General features: G+C 43.2%; 1 protein-coding gene and 1 long non-coding RNA gene across 3 annotated transcripts in view; one reads left to right on the forward strand and one right to left on the reverse strand.

Annotated features, from left to right (window-relative positions):
- LOC135397286 (uncharacterized) overlaps positions 1–2,813 on the forward strand; it is a 38,339-nt gene extending 35,526 nt beyond the window's left edge. Inside the window, exon 4 of the long non-coding RNA XR_010423627.1 lies at positions 2,715–2,813. This is a non-coding gene — a long non-coding RNA (uncharacterized LOC135397286). The remainder of the gene's footprint in view (positions 1–2,714) is intronic.
- Positions 1–19,028, reverse strand: part of LOC135397274 (tyramine/octopamine receptor-like) — a 147,465-nt gene that overhangs the window by 107,625 nt on the left and 20,812 nt on the right. The window lies entirely within an intron of this gene.

The raw sequence follows: 19,028 nt of genomic DNA on the forward strand, positions 1-19,028 counted from the left end.
GTCCTCAAGCTCAAAGTTTTCTTGCACTATGAATCTTCACCTGCTAGCCGCCGTCCTCTCAGTTATCTCAGACATACACTGACTCCCGAATAATATTATTATTCCTTCATTTTCTGTGGATCACGTACCTACATTGTAACGTATTCGATGTGAGAAAATAACTAGATCGCACTGAACAGATCCTATTATCCTGTCCACGGTATCAGCAGCACAGACTATATCTGCAAGCTTCTTCAGCTCGGCTGGATGGCAGACCCTTCGATGTTGTTAAGGTTCTGGGCCCTTGGACACCCCACCATCAGTTCCACACCATGCAGGCATTTGTGCGATTTGGCGCGGACTCCAAGTTGGTGGACACAGTGTGACCGCCAGTGTGTGCGGACAGTGTGTGTGAGTGACTGACTGACTGTCTTTGTTACTCATTGTTTTTATTGTTGTTAGGCTTTTTTTTTTAAGTGATCTGGAGTAGCCGGCTCTCGTAATGAGTGCCTATTTCTTCATTTTTTTCTTATCAACTCAACTCAGCTAGATCGCGTTCGGCAACCTGTGTATGCTCAGGTAATTCTATCTTGCCGGAAATGCTTCACCTGCGGCATAAACACCTTAAGGCTGTACCACTTCTTCGGTGAGCCTCTGGGGAATTTTTCTGCTATTGGGAATTTTTCGTTGAGTTTCCGATATACAGGGGATTCACCTAACGGGATAAATTGTAACTGGCGACATACTCGCCGGAGAATTGTTTGACTTTTGGCAATTACCTTCTGGAAACTTTTGCCACCATTGGGGAAGGCTTTGGACAATTTTCAATTGCGGGAAGTTTCTTTTTTTTTTTTTCAATTGAACTTTGAAAATTGCCAAGCGAACCTCACTTTTTTTTTAACAGAAATATGAAGTCTTCCACGAATAACCACAGACCCAACAAAAACTATGCACAGTATCGCAACAGAAATAGTCGACAAAAATTAGTGAAAATGACGCTTTAGCCCCGCTTGCTTGATTTTCGCAAAGAAGCGCGCGCGACATGTGCGTCTAGAGGAGGATGTGTCCCCGCCTTCATTTGTTTTTCCTTCCTCGTGATAAGACGGTTATTTTGTTTTCTTTGTGATAAGACGGTAGTCACCAGCATCAAGGTCACAGCGGGGGAAAGAAAGGTAAACAAGAGGCGGGGACACTTCCTCCTCTAGATGCACATGTCGCGCGCGCTTCTTTGCCAAAATCAAGCAGGGGGGGGGGGGGGGGGGGGGGGGGGCAAAATGTAATTTTCACTAATTTTTTTCCGACTGTTTCTGTTGCGATACTGTGCATAGTTTTTGTTGGGTCTGTGGTTATCCGTGGAGGAGTTCATATTTCTGTAAAAAAAAAAAAAAAAAAGTGAGGTTCGCTTGGCAATTTTCAAAGTTCAATTGAAAAAATAAATTTCCCTGAATTAAAAATTGTCCAAAGCCTTCCTAAATGGCGGCAAGAGTTTCTAGAAGGTAATTGCCGAAAGTCCCACAATCCTCCGGCGAGTACTTCGCCAGTTAGAATTTTTTATCACCTTAGGTGAAACACCCTGCGTATTTTCTTATTCCTGTTCCAAAAGACACGACGCTTTGTTTATCTGCTCCAAAGTTGAAAAACACAGTTTGAAACGTACTATGAACACGCTCACGCTAGTTTTGCAACTGATTGTATGACGGAAACTAGCTTCGTAGCCCATATTATGCAGTATGTTATACCTACCTGTTTGTGTTTCGCAAAAGTGAGCTAAAAAAGTTATAAGATGCACAAATTATATTACTAATAATTCGATTGCGACTTATATCACCATTTTTCCCTCCTCTATCACATCATATCACATAATTCGATTGCGCTTAGCTTATGAGAGTTAGCGAGATTGAGGAAGATCGTCACATCAGACTGCCTGATTAACTAAAAGGAATAAGAAGAAAAAAATTCTGCTTCGCCGTTATCTCGCGTTTTTGCTCTGTGTTCCACGTCTTCCATATTACGAAAAGTAGTGGTAGCGGTAGCGGAGAAAGAGTCCGCCGGTACCCATATTTGTGGCGGAAACACTTTTTCCGTTACCAATTTAAAATGTAGCGATCGCTACTCCGCTACTGAACAAAGTAGCGAATACGGCTATATAGCTATATATAGCTAATAATAGCTATGCACAACACTGGTCTAGTGCCATATAGCGATTAATCTAACGTCGATATTGTGCTTCCTTGCTTCTGTTCAGGTGTTCTGTTTTCTGCATATAAATTTCGTTGTTCACAAAGTATTTGTGTCATCTAGTTCAATGTGTAAATTATGAACTGCTGACATGAACGACGTTATCCTTAAATATGTTGTGAGAGACGTAGTAATATCTAGCTACTTTAAAGGGACACCGCTAGGGGTAACCGCTCAACCTTGGTTACGTTTTGGTCTCGGTAACTACCTGTAACAAAAAAAGCTTTCTGAGTATTGTAACTATTACTTAATTATTTACTCTAAGCAACTTATACAGTTCTGTTTACCGGACATCTGAGTTGAGGTTCTTTCTTCGGAGTGTTGTTACACCAGTAATATTTCTACTGAAAGCAATGTAGCAAATAAAAGTGTGTCTCTCCGGCTGTATCGAACATTCCAAATTTCGTAAATACATACGCTAGAGCTGCTTGAAACAGCATAACAGAATCCGAGAATGAACATGCAGGCATTGATGTAGATATTTCGTTTTCCCAAAGGTGGCTCGAGGCACCTTGACATCTGCTCGCAGAGACAGACCGCCCTTTTTCAAATGTCACGTCACGCCCGTCTGGACGCATAACGCAAGAAGTACTGCACTGAAGGCAAGACCAATTGTTTTCTTTACTTATTGAGCGACAGGGCAGGCCTCTGAGCGTGTTTATGACCGTAACCCTGAGACCCATAAACAGTAAGATTGACAGTCAATAGAATGAGGTGCTTATAGTTTTTCTTTCCTTTTTACGCTACAATAAGAAGCCTTGAACTCCCAGAACTCTCTGCCGATAACAACAAAACTGTGTCTTCTAACAGTGCTAATGAGTTATGTAAAATCACGAACAAATGATCCCTTAAATGATTTATGACGTAGTAAAGCATACCCTCAGCAACGCCCAGATTTCGGTTACCTGCGCGGCATCTCCTTTCTTTTGTGTCACCTGTTAGAACAACAGTCACCAACAAAGCAACACAAAGAAAACCAATCAACGTGCGTCGATTTATTTCCAGGAAAAGAGGGAAAGAACATACACTAATTCCCTGACATTTTGAAAGTAATTTTTACGACAGTGGCCTTCGTAAACTACCGTCTGCACATGCTCAACAATATAATGCGCGGATTCGCTTATATATATTTCAGCGGCGAAAGGGAGCCATTTCCAAATACACTTTTCTTTCCTGCTTTTACGCCGCTCCTGGAAATTAATGTCGCTGGTGGGGAACTTTACGATATGACGCCCTACTTAGCGCTGCTCGTTGCCATCAGTCTGCCACGAAAACCCTCAAGAGGCCAGCTATAGGGTGGTGCAGAAACATGGGATGGCCTGCACAGCGTATCGGATTCCCGGCTTCTGTTTCCCAGGAGACGACAGCCTTCGAGAACGCTACACAGACCGGTCATCACCCACCTAGAGCAAAAGAAATCTACCGCGACTGCACCTAACCGTCCACAGATTTGATAGAGCTATCAGTGACCAACCTTTCCACTCTCTCGTGGGCGGATTGTGACCTTTATTTCCACAGTGGGTTGGCGGTAAATGTTTGTAATACGACGTAAGAAGATACACGTATACACGTGTATGCGTATGAGCGCCGTCTGTTTTTATCTGTGATAGCGTGGCTTCTAATATAAAAGCATATCGGCTACAGCTAATCTTAGATCGAAAAAGAAATATAATAGGTTTCTTTGTGAAAGAGTCTTACGTCCAATTATAGCAACTTTTATGTTATCCCTGGTTAGATACCGTGTAATGTTACTGTGCAGAACGAAATCTCGGAAGGTTTGAATGAATGAAGAAGTGCAGATGCATAAGATTCCATTAGAAGAAAAGAAAAGAAAAAGGTGGAGATGTTAGATAACATAACATTCAATGGAGTTGCAATAGTAAAAATAAAAAAGGATAGAAAAGAAATGTTCGGGAGAGTAGAAGAAAATGAACGAGTTGGAAATCCGACTGAGATTGTTACATTTAAAATCTACTGCTGGTAGTGTTGCTGGAAATTCAGTATGGCGTACCATAACGGTGGAGATGAATTGAGTTTCACCTATAGGCGGGACAGGTTATTATAGTACCTCAAACTTTGAATAATTTTGCACGTAGGCTTTGTAGCACGAATACCCTAGACAAGTAACTGAATGTACTCGTATAAGCACCTCGTACCGTAGTAAATTCCCTTACTTAGCAGATAAGTTAATTGCAAATGCCAATTGCTTGTTGATTAGCAAGGGCCAATGCAAAGACGAACGTTAGAACGCCACTACTGTAATATTATGAAACGTCGTAGGTAAGTCTGTTTCTATGCATACGACAATCTCACTCTTCAGTATTTGTTTGAATCTATGTCTTTTCACGCAGAGCTTAAACCCAGCACTTGCTGTTTCTATGCCTTCATATAGGTGTTGAGGTCACGGCGACGGCTTACACGTATTACCCGTTTGAGCTGTTCCTGACGAGAACAGTCGTGTACGCTTCTTCATAACACCGCAATATGCGTACTGAAAAGACGGAGCGCAAAGTGTTATGGCTGCATTAAGCGCTTGAAAAGGCGAGGGTAACCGAGACACATTACAGCGCAAACGAAAGCCACGACAGGAAAGACTTCTTTGCACGCTCCACTCTAAGTCTGCGAAAGAAATGCTGTGGTCGCTAAAAACATTAAAAAAAAAATGTGTGCTCTAGAAATGACACCGTGTACCGAGACCGCTGCAATACGGGCACTGGAATTCTCGTTCAAATTCATGGCGTGCTTGTTCTTTTCCTACTATTTTGACGAAACGGAATTAATTCAAAAGGACAGTTCTGAAAATTTAGGGAATGTTGTGAGGAAGACAGTGCGAAGCAATTGTGGCTGAGACGATGAAAATTTCCGAAACGAAGAAAATTGAATGGGCGTTTGCTTTGCTGCCGTTCGACTAGAAGGTGCATTGCATTCGTATTTCATTGGTGGGGGTAGGTACACAGAAAGAACAGAGAAAGGTTCAATTGCGCTATACGGCTGCAAATGCCAACTAATACAACGGAATGCAGGCAGACGTGTGGCTTAGTTATAGGGTCAATGATAGAATGCAATCTTTAATCCCGTTCACCAGTAGCTCCAACCAAAAAAACTGTGGCACCAAACACACGAACCAATTTGTATCGTGCAAACGCAATGTTGTTTAGAAAATCACCTTGTCCTGTGGGTGCTATTGAGAAACCCAGAGATGCGTATCGTCTAATACCCATGACCCCTAGGGGGGGCGGTTGGACGATCCCTCCTCAGAACTTCGACAAAGAAACCGCCCCCCTCCCCTCGTTTGAACTCCTTTACACAAAGGGACACCTAACGGAAGGGCGTTGTGTGACGTGACAAACGGCGAAGAAGAATCTCATTTTACGAAGCGGTCCTTTTGCGAAGCTGAGATCGGCGATATCCTTTTCATCTGTAAAGGCGTATGGCGTAGCGTCGAACGAAGGGCGATACGACGACAATACTCTCGAACGAAGGCTAGACCTTGTTTTCATTTTTCAACTACCTCGAAGTCTGCATGCAGATATTGCAGTTGCAGTACGTATTTTGAATTCATTGGTCGTGTTGTTATGTTTACTGTTACTATGCCGTACGTGTAGGCTAGTGTAATGGAAACATCTAGAGCGACATCTTCGGGTATATTTTTCGAACGAAACACCAAAACGAGTTCGCTCTTGCCGTGTGTCACCGGCACGAACTCCGTTTTGCGAAGGTGTCCTTTGCAGCTGTAAGGGACCCCTAATGGAAAGGAGTTCAATCGTGCCCTTGTCTGAGGGATACAAGAGAAGATTCTCGAGTCGTGAAAAACAAAGCTATCCGAGTTCTGAATTGGCAATGCACGTGGAAAGCTGCCCAGAATGTATACCGTTCTTTGATAAGACTATTTGCATTCGGTATGTTAGAGACACGTGGCAGAGGTTAATCCTTGAAGCTGCATTGATTGCAACAACACCCTGATGCATCAGCATGCCTTCGGTTGAACTCCCCCTTTCCTTTTTACCTTCTTTTCCTATGAATTCTAAATCTATCAAAAGTATTTGCTAGTTTGAGTTCTGTGTGTGTAGTTCGTTTTCTTTTCTTCCCCAAAGTCAGGGACATGTTTCTGCATTCAGCACACCAGCTGGTAACCAAATCCTCCCACGACAGGCTGTGCCACGTCTGGTTTTCTGTGGGCTTTTCGGCAAACTTTCAAGGCGATGATCAGAGCAGTTGCTAGGCTGGTGGTGGAGGAAGCGGTAAACTCCTTATCTTCAACTCATTTCTGCTGTTGTCACTCAGCATGCCTTCGTCTGTATCGTTCACACATTATAGCCACAATTACATGGCGTGCGTTGAACAGGAAATAGAAGGAATAGGATATATAGAAGTAAGCTTTTTTTTTTCGAGCATGCATATTCATCCACTATCGACTTAATGAAAGTCTTGCCAAATAATTCACGTTCTGTTCAATTCAGAGTCGAACGTCCCAAAGCATCACTCGGGAGTTGTCTCTTGTTCTGCAGGACGACAAATTGGCTGGATGACACGCGAACAAACAGACGCGTGTGATAGAGGGTAAATAAGAGAAAGGATGTGATGGCGATAGAAGAAGAAAAAGAAAGGAGCTAGAAGTGCAAAGCATTGTTCAGTTCATTCATTCTATTCATTGTTCTTCATTGTTTCATTTGCTTTATTTCATTGTTCTTGCTGAGCGCCTGTCGTGCTAAGGGTAATTCTGATGTAGCTTCTTGCCCTCTCTGTCTGGGCGATGTGCTAACGCCCGCAGGATGTATATAGGGTTGCCACCAGGCCGGTATTATACCGGCACGGCCGGTTACTTGCTCGCTCTGCCGGTAGGAAGATGATACCGGCAGCCTTTTGCCGGTATTTGTGCCTCAACACCTTTCATAGGGGCTTTTACAGGGTTTTCCTTTCAACATTCCACTACAGCTTGAATAAATCTGGAGCGCAGACCCAACTCCGTAGTCAACAGTCGTTTTCTTAGTTATTCATTATTATTATCATTGTTGTCTTAAGAGGGGATACGAGTGAGGCGGCATCTCCGATTCACGATTTTTTCGCTCCTAGATGGCGCCACACGAACATACGGGTCTCAGCCTGGAGGAAGCTGTAACCATTACCCTTAGTACAAATAACTCGCTCCTCCGCAGGATTGTGTAGTCCCAAAAACACGTGTGACCTCCTTGACTATTGAGATGCAGGGATCTCACGTCATGTTTGGGTTGCCAAGGTCAACTCAGCTACAAAGAAAGAAGGAGGTCCCGACGAAAGCCAATTCTTCCCTTTTGTCCCTTTGTGGACTGCATCTGGTGACTTCTTGATGTTTTGCCCTCTTAGCTTGTCTGACTTTCTGGACGCAGCGCGGAGTCCAAATGTTATATTTCGTTGGTCCTCGCTTATTTATATTCACCTGCTGATTTTTCTTTGGCGCCGAGTTCTCACACTAGAACATTTTGCGGACGCATTTTGTATTTAACTGACTATTCTGATTTAGTGTATTTACCTTGCGTCTGTGTGCAAGTGAATCTAAATTTATTTGTCGCTGCAAACATTAACCGAATAAGTCCCCCGAAACCTAGACAAGATAAGCCGTGCAGACCTTTGCATTTTGTCTTCTTTATTTGTTTTTTTTTCTCGGACAGCGTGGATGTGCAGAGATCCAAGACTGCAGATGCATGCTCTAAATGAGGGGAACTAATGTTTTGATAGCAGATGGGTAGAAATCCAGCGAACCGGTAGAGATGTAGGAAGGGAGTTGCCTCAGGACAGAAGCCGCCGATATTTCGAACAGAGACTGTTGAAGAAGAACAGTCTCTGAAGAACAGTCTCAGAAGAACAGAAGAAGAACAGTCTCTGTTCGAAATATCGGCGGCTTCTGTCCTGAGGCAACTCCCTTCCTAATGTTTTGATTGTAAAAGAAAAAAATGGAGATGTTAGTCCTGAGCCACTCGGAACTAATGCTTTATATGCTGTTAATTTAATATGTTGTACCATGGCGAAATTTCCTTCTTATAGTTTCCACAGACGAGCGGCTTTCGCACACATATGGATATCCGATTTCAGAACTTTCCCTTTAAATTTGCCGCCAGCAATGAGAAGGGTGCCCAGAAGAAGCACAGACTGTCGGCTGCTCCCAACGTCAGGCCATATTCTTCAATATGTGTAATTCGTCGGATTGTACCCACTTTTCTGTTCAGCTGTGTTGTTCGTAAATGACAAAGGTCTTAAAATAACCAGTGGCCTCCCCTCTTCGGCTGAACAAAGCAAACAAATAAATAAAAAAGCAGAGGACACTGATTGCCTGCACCGTATGCTCGAATCAAAACTTACGGAAAAACAGGTGCGTACGACCCACTCCACGGAGCTTTGAACTTTCAAAACAAACGGCTTTCCAACAAACGGCGCCGATCAAACGGCATTCGACCAAACGATTTTCGATGAAATGGGCGGACACCCAGTTTTAGTTTATTTACTTTGCGCCTATGTGCAGGTGAACCTAAATTTGGTCCTTACAACATACATGTATCCTTCGAAACCTAGACAAGATATCAGAAGGTCGAAACTTAAAAGGCTGAAAAATTAAAACATCGAACGATCAGAAGGCTGAAAATTCAGAAAACCGAACTATCAGCAGGCCGGAAAGCCAGAAAACCGAATTACCGTAAGGTCGAAAAGTAAGGAAGCCAAGATACGGAAATTGTTATTCCAACTGCGATAAAAAATGAGCTATACAAAGTAAGTAGGATAGAATTGTTGAGAATTAATAGAGGGAATAAATCGTTTCACCAAACTTCCCTTTAGATAACGTACTTTCGATCACTTAGGCAGAAAACAAAAAGTAAAAGTAGAGATGACTGTGTTATTGCAAGAGTTTATTGTACACGACGACAATCACGTTCGGGTTGCCAAATATATAGAGCGACACCATCTCCTCTAAAATTCATTGAGTGGGTAGTACAAGTCATTCACTGGCAATCACCCACCAGGCACTTTCTTTTTGTAAACATGTCCCCAAGAGTCTAGGCAGCTAAGACGATCAGACTTGCAAATGCAGGTTGCAGTACATCAGTGCAAATAGTGTTCCGTGAATTTTGGGAGCAAGCCTTTTTTTTTTTTTCAGAACTTGCCATTTTTTGAGTCAATATACCCAATAAGCACCCATCTTTTGGGTGTAATATGTGACACCCCTCTTACACCCATCATTGGACCCCGAGCCCGAGAACTCAGAAGACTGAACAATCGAAAGCCAGAGGCCACCAAGAAAGGAAAAATATATATTCGAAAAGTTACATCTGCTACATCAGGTAGATCCACAACGCTGTGCTCAGGACAGGTATTGGGAATTAATGCGCTAAATGCTTTTTATGCATTTAAAATAACTTTGTATGACCTTGTCCAGCGCATGCCACTTTTTGGCAGCATCCCTCGTGTACTGGGGTTGATCTTACAGCTGGGGATAGAGAAAGAGCTTCTTTTGAGTTCTGTTAAAAAGTGAATTTCTACGTGGAGTCTTTTTCAACGTTTTATTCATAAATTATTTATTTCGCAGACATCCTCTTGGAATTCCTTATTTTTCGGCCTTTCCATAATCCAGTCTTTGACTGTTTGATATTACCTCATTAAAAAAAGAAAGAAAACTGTCTTCCAATTTCAACACATCGGGAGAGCGAATGATAACACCACTCGGTCTCACTGTGCCTCACCTCCCCTAACCCTACCGTTCTTTTTACGTGCATGCGATGCGAGACGAATATTGTGTGGCTGTGTAGCAAAGCTTTCCTGGTCTATGCCGCCCATTCTCCCTATTCTCACTCAAGGCCTTCCCATTATTTTGCGACGACCTACTCAACGTGGATCTCTTCAGACAGGTTTCACGACCTCAATTTCGCGCTTCCGCTGCCGGGGAAACCCCTTCTGGGATAGGGTGCCAGAACAGTGACTGCATTCCGCGGAACGATATGAAGTTCTCTTCTGACCAGCAATGTGGCGCTACTGTACGATGGCAAGACGGGGCAGTTCACGGAGCCGTACATACCTTAAGTTTTTTCAATATTGTGAACAACTGGAGGCATGGACAGACATGACATGGACACGTAAATATTCAAGAAAGAATTCCGCGTAAATCCTACTGATTACATTTCACATATGTGCTACAGTAAACGAGCTATGAACTTCCAAAAGCGAGAGACCGAACTTATAAATTTTTTTTGCAGCTTTCGTAAGGTTTCTAAAAACGTCTGCAAAAAAATTGCAAATGTCGCCAATGCGAATTTTTTGAAATTCTAAAATCTATCGAACAAGGCCATTTTGGTCCAAATCGGTTCAGTATTAGCTGCAAAAGATCGCATTGTTTCGTCCATAGAGAATACATGGGGCCGCCGGAGGTCGTATCCCCTCTTAAGCGAGTACGCTGGTTCCTTCTTTCTTTCTCTCTCTCTCTCTCTGTATACTCTCCATCCCTCAACCACTTTCCCATTCCCGCGAACATTTCCTCCTTTCCCTCTATTCCACCTCCTCTCCCTCAGCCGGTATTTTTCAAGGTGGCAACCCTAGATGTATAGTATCACGATGTACTCCACGCCCGCAGCCTACATCTAGCATCACGCCGCGTTGAGCTTCCCCCATTAAACATAATTATAGTGAAGCAATTGCCCAGGCTTTACTGTCAGCGCTTCTATTTACTAGCGTTCCACTGGATGCCGCGTGTTTCAAAAACGATAATTCTGAAGTCATGCAACATTTCGTAACATACGTACCGGCCTCGTACGTTGTCAACCGATGTTTGTACTTGACCGTGTTTCCTTTCGCTTTATTGTCTTTTGCCTTACGTGACCAGGCTCCCACACGTAACAGGCGGAGCACCCGAATTCCAGGAACACATGATCTCGCTTGCAGCATTTTTCTCCGACCGGACACAAAGAAAGTGAAGGAGGACGGTGCTGCACTCTGGAGTTTTTCAGGGAACATTGGTTTTCATTAAGCTTACCTGTTCATCGCAAAAGGAGGGAAACGGGCCGGGGAAATAAAGTCAACAAAGATTTCAGCAGTCAACGAACAAAGTCAACGCCAGGCATTTTGGCAAAACTAATGCTCGTTTTCGTGTGATGTATAAAATAACTGCGCGGTGCGCAGTACAGAGTGGCTTTATGGAAGTTCTAAATTGCCCTTGTGCTCAGACAATGGGAGTGAGGGTACGCATTTCATGAGCGAATGAGTTGTGGCGATCACATTACGCGGAAAATGTCATTCGGACAAATGCCATTAAATACCTTCGTATAGCACGACACGAATGACATTAAGGCTTAATTCATTACGCACCTAATGTAATTTTCCGTGCCCGTGTGGCCGGGGTATTACTTATCGTTTACACTGCCACCGTGTTTACATTGGTTGCGAAAATTAGTCGTTGATTAGGTGTCATACTAACAATAGTGGAGAAACTGTTTCAGTATTTAAAAAAAATAGTTTTTTTTTTTTTTTTTTTTCAATCGTGATGTACCAACTTGCCCACACTATTGCCTTAAAACTGTTTCAATGCGGAGGTCGCTACTACTGAACTGAATTAAAGCTGCAAAGGAAGAAGGAAAAGTCTTCATTTTTTGCCGATCTCATGCATACGTTAAAAAGTGGCCCATATAAAGTCAGCCTTGGTAACAACCGCAGATGCCGAAGTCTCCGCCGAAGTCTCAAAGTTATTTGAAAGGGGCAGTGAAATAGGGAAATACCTGCGAGCGTGCATCGTAAAAAGGAATGAAATGCAAGGAGAAAGGTCGTTTTGAAGGCATATAGGCATGCCACCCTCGTGTAAATAGGCGGCGATTGATTTTCATCTGTGACACCTAAGTAATAGTTGTCAATAAAACCTTTTCGGAAAATAGGGAGCGAAATGTCCCTTCTTTCCGAACCGATGCTCGCTGCCATTTCTTTGTCAGAGTACTGGACTGAGAAGAACATCCAGGTAGACAGCCTGTGTTCTCGTTCCAGCAATGCTGCACGTTTTTGCGTAACATAAGTCACAGCAATCTGTGCAGTATTGCGTGTACCCTGAATTGCGAACTCAGTCGCCCAGCAAAAAACACATCGTTTATCATCTCATACATATGATGCATGCATACAACAATGTGCTGCCACCAACGATAACGGGGAACCTCGACGAAATACTCAGAGTCGAAGCTGCTGCGCACTCCCGGCTTCCACTCGCAACGTGGTATTAGCACGTCCTACGCAAATCCCCGCAAAAATTATTGCAATGTCTCTCATCGTTCTTGTATTTAGTTATTTATGTATTTATTTATTATTCTAACGCGTGAACCTTGCTTTGCAGCCTGCCGATGTTTTTAGCGCGCACGGGGGAGGTGATTTCGCAAGCGTGCAATGGGCCTAATGATGCACATTCGATCCTGCCGTGCCGCCGCCATTTCAGATTAGTGTCAGTAGACACTGAATGATCCTGGCGTGCTGTGCGATTCGTTCTGTAGGCAATCATGAACGTATTGGCTTATCTAAACGACAATTACGACGAAATATTTGATGAATATAGTTAACAGTCACATACATGTGGTTTGTGTCAGGAACAGACATATATGTTCAAAGTTGGATGGAAAAAGCGTCAGTTTTGTCTATCTTATAATTTAGTAAATGACGTGTCCGGATGAGGGCCGAGATGTGAATTGGAAAGTTTTAGATCGTGTCGAGAAACACCCGTCGCAATTGTGTTCTACAGGGCACGCCTCGCGTGGATTTTTTTCCTGGTAAGAAAGACCGCGCGCGAAATTCGAAAGTGTACCACGTGACGCAAGGCGAGCGCACCTACGCGCTTTCTGAACGCGCACCTGAACTTCAAAGCTCTCAACCATACAGAAGAACTACTGACACTCGGGTCGGACGTTTCATTCGGGCGAAAATGTCGTTGGTTTCTCTAATGACAACGGAAGCGGCAGGTCAAGTAAAACACACAACGTTTGATAGGAAGGGATGTCTGTTCTTAACGCTAGGTGCTCTCAAGTTACTACAGAGGCAGTACGAGTCGTTGAGGAGTATGTCCATCACCGTCACGAAAGTGTTTTGTTCCGTTGTACACTAGGAGCGGGTTGGAGGTTTTTGGGTCAAATAAGGTAACGCAATCCCAATGGAGGTTTTTGAGGGATATGGGCAATATGGGACCAGAATTGGCCAACCTGGCAGCCCACATTGGTTCAATATTGGGCCAATATTGGTGTGCTGCCTGGGTAGGTTTTAAAACAGTGCATGACCCTCATGTGGTTCTGACGTAAGGCTTACTAGCGAAGCTGCGCCAGCAGGGCCATAAATCCTCATTTATGAATACCGACTTCATGCTTAATTGCTTCATGCACGATTGATCAAGGATTATAATGAATGAAGCGCATACTTCCATGAATGCGAAAGCCCTTTTCATCTTATGTTAAGGGAAGAGCCTCAGGACGAGAGCCGCCATTCGTGTTATGGTATCGTGGGGGAACCACAAAATAACCCGTTCGGGACTGTTTTCAGGTTGGGTAAGATTGTTTAGTAATGCATAAAAGTTAATAGTTCGTACTTCAGTGGATGTTTGTTAACATTCGTTCTGAAAGTACTTGCATAATTAGAGTATAAAACATGGATGAGACGCGGAAGCCTCGCTGTGTTTTATCGATTATTTTTTATAAGATGCGCGTGGGTTATTCATAAAATTGCGATTGTTTTTATCAATTTATAAATTTTTTTGCAACTTGGACCTCTTCCGGTGTTCGGGCGGCTGAAAATAAAATTTGAGGTAGTGCTAGGAAATATGCAAGTACACATCTGAACGATCGGCAAATTTTGCTTTTCCCGTGTGAATTTTTATGGAGTCAAGTGTTGAGCGATTATGAAGGCGAGGTTGAGCGGCCGCTTGTCAATACGTTGCATACCAACTTCTCGCGAAAATTAAATAACACATGTAAGATATTGCTCGCAGCATTATATAAATAGTTCCTCGACAGGCACTGGTGAAGGAACTTACAGCACATATACTCATTCGCGCGTGCATGTGGGCTAGTACATAACCGCATGATCCACAACTATAATTGTACGTGCATTTCAGGTAATTCGTGAGCAAACTTATTGCGCTCTAATGATGATATATGTGTGAACGGCACTAAAGTACCAGCGCCGGATCGTTTTCTGCTCATTTCATTGACAAAACACGCACGCTTTCGGCAATGACAGACAGCGCTATCGCACCAGGAGAATTACGTGCACTGAACACGTTTGAATTGCCAGGACAAGGTGAAACTACGTATGGAATCGTGCAACGAAAGTTGTGGCATCCGCGCACGGGATGTATTTGAACGCGGGATATTGCAACGGGGAGTCATGTTCCGTCCTTACTTTGAGAGAAGGGACAGTATCCCCCACCTAATGTTATTGCTTTCCAAAATAAATGATACCTGTCGCTGGAGGATCCGGCGCATTTATTGGACTGCTTCCCTTGACGTCCCATTGTCTCCCTCCCTCGTTTCTATTAAATGAAACATCGAAAGGGAAGGGAGTTACGTATCTGGGTTGAAACCCGCCTAAGTTACGTGAAGAATCTCTGCTAGCTGAAAAACTGAAATCACCAGGATAGCTTTAAAGAAGGCTTGTGGGACGCCAACCAGAGAGACGCCGCATTCAAGGCTCTCGTAGGCTTCATCTCAAGTTGTTCTCTTGATGCTCAGTACTAATTCATCTGTACGTGGCGCTCTGGTTCCTGTCTGGCGCGATCCTCCGACGGTCATGTGCCCGTGAACAGTGCGCCGTACAGCCTAGCTTAGTCATCACTCTTTCCTTGTTGTTGTTTTTCGTAGCTTTTTCTCAGAGTAGCAGAACTTGTCAGGTGGCAAGTTCAACCTCTCCGTATTATTTTTAGTCCGTCCAACTCCAACTCCAAGGCTTGTAAGTACTTCGTCATTTCAGACAAGGACGGGCGAATGAGCACATGAGAATACACAAGCCAGTATTTACTCTTGCCGCTGTGTGTAAAACGTTTCTGTGTCGTAAAAATACTAGTACAGAAAACTGCTTGGTGAGGATTGCACCATTTGTAGATGCGATTTGTGTGACTAAGATTTTCAGCTTCACAAAATTAAACTATATCCAGGCCTTTCTCCAGTTTCGTAGGGGCGGAAATACGTTTTTGCCCATAGCAGTATCATTGCATTACCGTTTGCCGTCGCTGGAACAGGGAGTGGCTCCAAAGTGCCACGAACTCTCACCATACTTTAGGCGCCCTTCCTAAGTGAAGAGTTGAAGGGTAGAAAGTGGCAACATTTCTGGTGCAGCACTTTATGAGAAAGGGTGACTAAAAACATAGCTGGACGAAACGACATCGTATAAGACATCACGGTGTTAAGGGACGTGCTGAAGAAGGCGTACAGGGAGGAGGGCAGAACAGGCTGAAGAGCACATTTTTTTTTTAATTCCGCGCTAAAAGTACAAAGAGACAGAAAGAAAAATGAGGCAATATATGTTCCCCGAACGGACGGCGTAGATATACATTTCGGTACTTGCATTTCAGTTATTTATCATTGCTTAGCGGTATTTCCTTACTTGTCGTAGCAATATTCTCTTATTAAAGTTTATCCTGTATTTCACCCTAAAAGTTGTGGGAGTAGCTCTGGTTCGTTTACTATTTCTCATTATGTATTTAAATAGTATCAGTAAAATTTTCTTATTGGAATGATGGACTGACGCGGTAGTTTAAGACGATGTCCAATTTCGGGATATCAAAGGAAGCTCGGTACAGGGCACCCTATCTTTTGAATTCACCTTTGTGCGTCTTATATTTGTCTTGGTTTTAACAGCCACACATGAGCGGCTCCGTATATCCGAAAAGCAGATGAACACGCTTCGGAAACGTTAATTATATGCATAGAATGCCCCGTCTCCCTGTCACGCGACAAAATTTGAACAAAGTAGCATGATGAGGATGGTGATGTGATAAAGAAAAATAAACAAATAAATAAATGGGGATAAACAAAGTCGGACTGGTTAACCAAGGATGCCTACATACAGCGAATACAAAAAGATGAACTGGTTAAATTGATGGAGTGCAACATGTAGTTCAAAAACTCCAAACGGGTGAGTGTAAAATGTTGAACAAGAAAAGGAATCACTGGGGTAGCGCACAATGCACACACTTAGTAAGTCATAGGATGCCCATTTGGCCAGGTAGTATTATGCAGTATGTAGCAGTGTTGGAGGCAACTCGTTACCGTAACTTGTTCCTTTTGAACCCCAGTAACTTCTTGAGGAACTTGTTCCTTTTTTTAGCTAACAATTTCAAAGTAACTTGGGTAAGTTCCGAGTTCCTTTCTTTCGATTCTAGTCTATAAACATCGCAAACTGCGCCCTCCCTCTCCAATGAGACGAGAGCACGTGCGCGCCGGTCGTACGTGCACGGCGCGTCTAATTCCGTTCCTTCTTTCATCCCTAACTCCGTTCCCTTGTTGCGCGGTGAACGCTATACAAATTCGGTTTTGTCGGAGGAGACTCAGGTGACGTTCATCATAGGGACGAGCAGTGTATTTATACTGACAGAGGGCACTGTCTAGCTAAACTTGGTGCGGTTCTACGAAATGTGCGTAGAGGTCAACTCGTGGAACCTAAACTTTCAGTGCCTGCTTTGTGCGCCGTTGAAGAACCTTGTTACGAGATCAAGATCATCAAATGCTTCCCTAAAGACATAAAGGCACGCTTCTTTCTTCATACCAAATATTAGTACAGTTTACGTATATCAAAAGAATTATAAAACGGCTTGCACTGCCCATTGTGAGATCACGGCCTTAATTAATTATAGAAAGTCAAGAACTAAAAAGTGTATATTAGGTATAGCAGGTAACTTGAAAGTAACTCGTTACTTTTCCAAAGTTCCTTGGTAACGTCAAGTTCAGTTCTCCCCATCCATCATCATCAATTTATCTGTTGTTGTTGTTGAAGTTCATTTTCATTACCTGTAACTTCGGTATTAACTTAACCTTTAACGAGTTCCTTTTGTCGAGTAACTTCGTCATCTATGGGTGTGCAGTGTTATGTAGTATTAAGCTAGTATAGCGATGGAACATTGTACTGCTTCTGTGTTTTCCATGCAACTTGTCAGCTTTGACAGTGGTTCTCCTAAGCGACTGAAAAGCACATTTGCACACTCTCTTTTTGCATTCTATTACTGACACATGTGTGTACCGCAAAATCGGGGGGCTAAAGTTACGCAGCACTATAACCGCCACTATTTGAGTTGCTCCGTCGCAAGAATGTCAATCACACAAAGATTTTCACTTTATTAGACTGACATTTACCTCGTCACCAACCTACCGCACAAATCTACCGCATCTACGCACGTCTCAGTTTTATCATAAAAATTATGTAAAGGATTTAAAAAAAAAAATGTATACGGCTGTGGAAATGGCGTAGCGCGCGGAAAGACGAACACAAGGAGGAAACGGCGACAGCGCTATTTCAATGAAACAGTTGAAGCATTCGTCCTGACGGTCTTTTCTCGCGCTACGCCATTTCCACAGTTACGGTCCAATTCCACCCGAACACTCTACGCCCTGTATAGCGTGTTGAATTTCTTGTGCCCAAGATAGATTGTTCGCGAGAACAGTTACTCGCCATTATGGACTGCAAACAGAAAAATATATGTGACAGTCCGTTTACGCCTTTTTCGATTTTCATCTTCAGCGCCATGTTTGAACGGGTTGGAAGTTTCTCCTGTACTGCTATTAATCGAGTGCCGTTACTCGGGTACCAAACTATTCGGGAGTTTTTTCCTACTAAACAGTATTTGGTACCCGTGCATAAAGAACGCAGAACGGAATTTATAAAGCACTATACGTCTAACGGACGATGTTTGGCGGAAGGAGGGATGTTTCTGGGCAATTAGCCTAATCAACAATCTCCATGCAGCCGTCAGTGTGAAACAGTTAGGCATCGTGCATTAACCTAACAATTCAGAGTTGCAAGCTCTTTTGACCTTTCGCTGGAATGGGCCGTGCGACGTTGCCACCTTCCAAACAAACGCCCCATATGCTTTCTCCATTCTTCGTTTCCTCTCGCAAAGATTCACGCGCATCGTTTGTGCGCGCATAAAAAGAAGAAAAACGCATGTCCAAAATGGGTTCCCTCGGGCGGTAAGATTGCTCATTTCTGTAAACAAAAGTGCGCTGATGCAGCGCGACGTCATAAATCAAATGCAGCTTTGCACCGTTCAGCACTTTGATGTTCTCCTGCTTCGCAAACATCACAACGAACGCGAGTACAGTGTAAACTTCGACAATAATTTTAGTTAGACCATATGTTAGTCTTTCTGAGTGAACGTTCATTATTTTTGTTTCGTTTGTCTTCACCATAGCGTCGTATTTCACATTTGTTGATATAGTCCACTGTAAGGGGACATGCAGTGGGGACGTGAGAAAGAGCAGAATGTAATGTCATTTCATTTTTCCACGCACCAAACCAAACCATTAGAACGAATGTGTGCAGTGCCACTGATGTAGAGAAAAAGCCACAAAAAGAAGAGGCTCGAAGTGACAGGGAAGATAGGTTTTTATAACGAAAGGCGCAACAGCTTGGGTACGCGGTACTTGAACGTATATACAAAGGGTTGTGGGCAGGGATGGGCATAAATACATTTTTTTAGTATTTAAATATAAATGCAAAATACTTTGTTGAAAGAGGTATTTAAATACTCTGCATAAATACTTTTCAACGTGAGTATTTAAATACCGTAACTACTACCATAAATTCTGTGAGGAAGATGTCACTTGGAACCAGAGAAAGGTAACGGC

This window comes from Ornithodoros turicata, chromosome 1 (genome assembly GCF_037126465.1).
Source record: "Ornithodoros turicata isolate Travis chromosome 1, ASM3712646v1, whole genome shotgun sequence".
Classification (NCBI taxonomy): Eukaryota; Metazoa; Arthropoda; class Arachnida; order Ixodida; family Argasidae; genus Ornithodoros; species Ornithodoros turicata.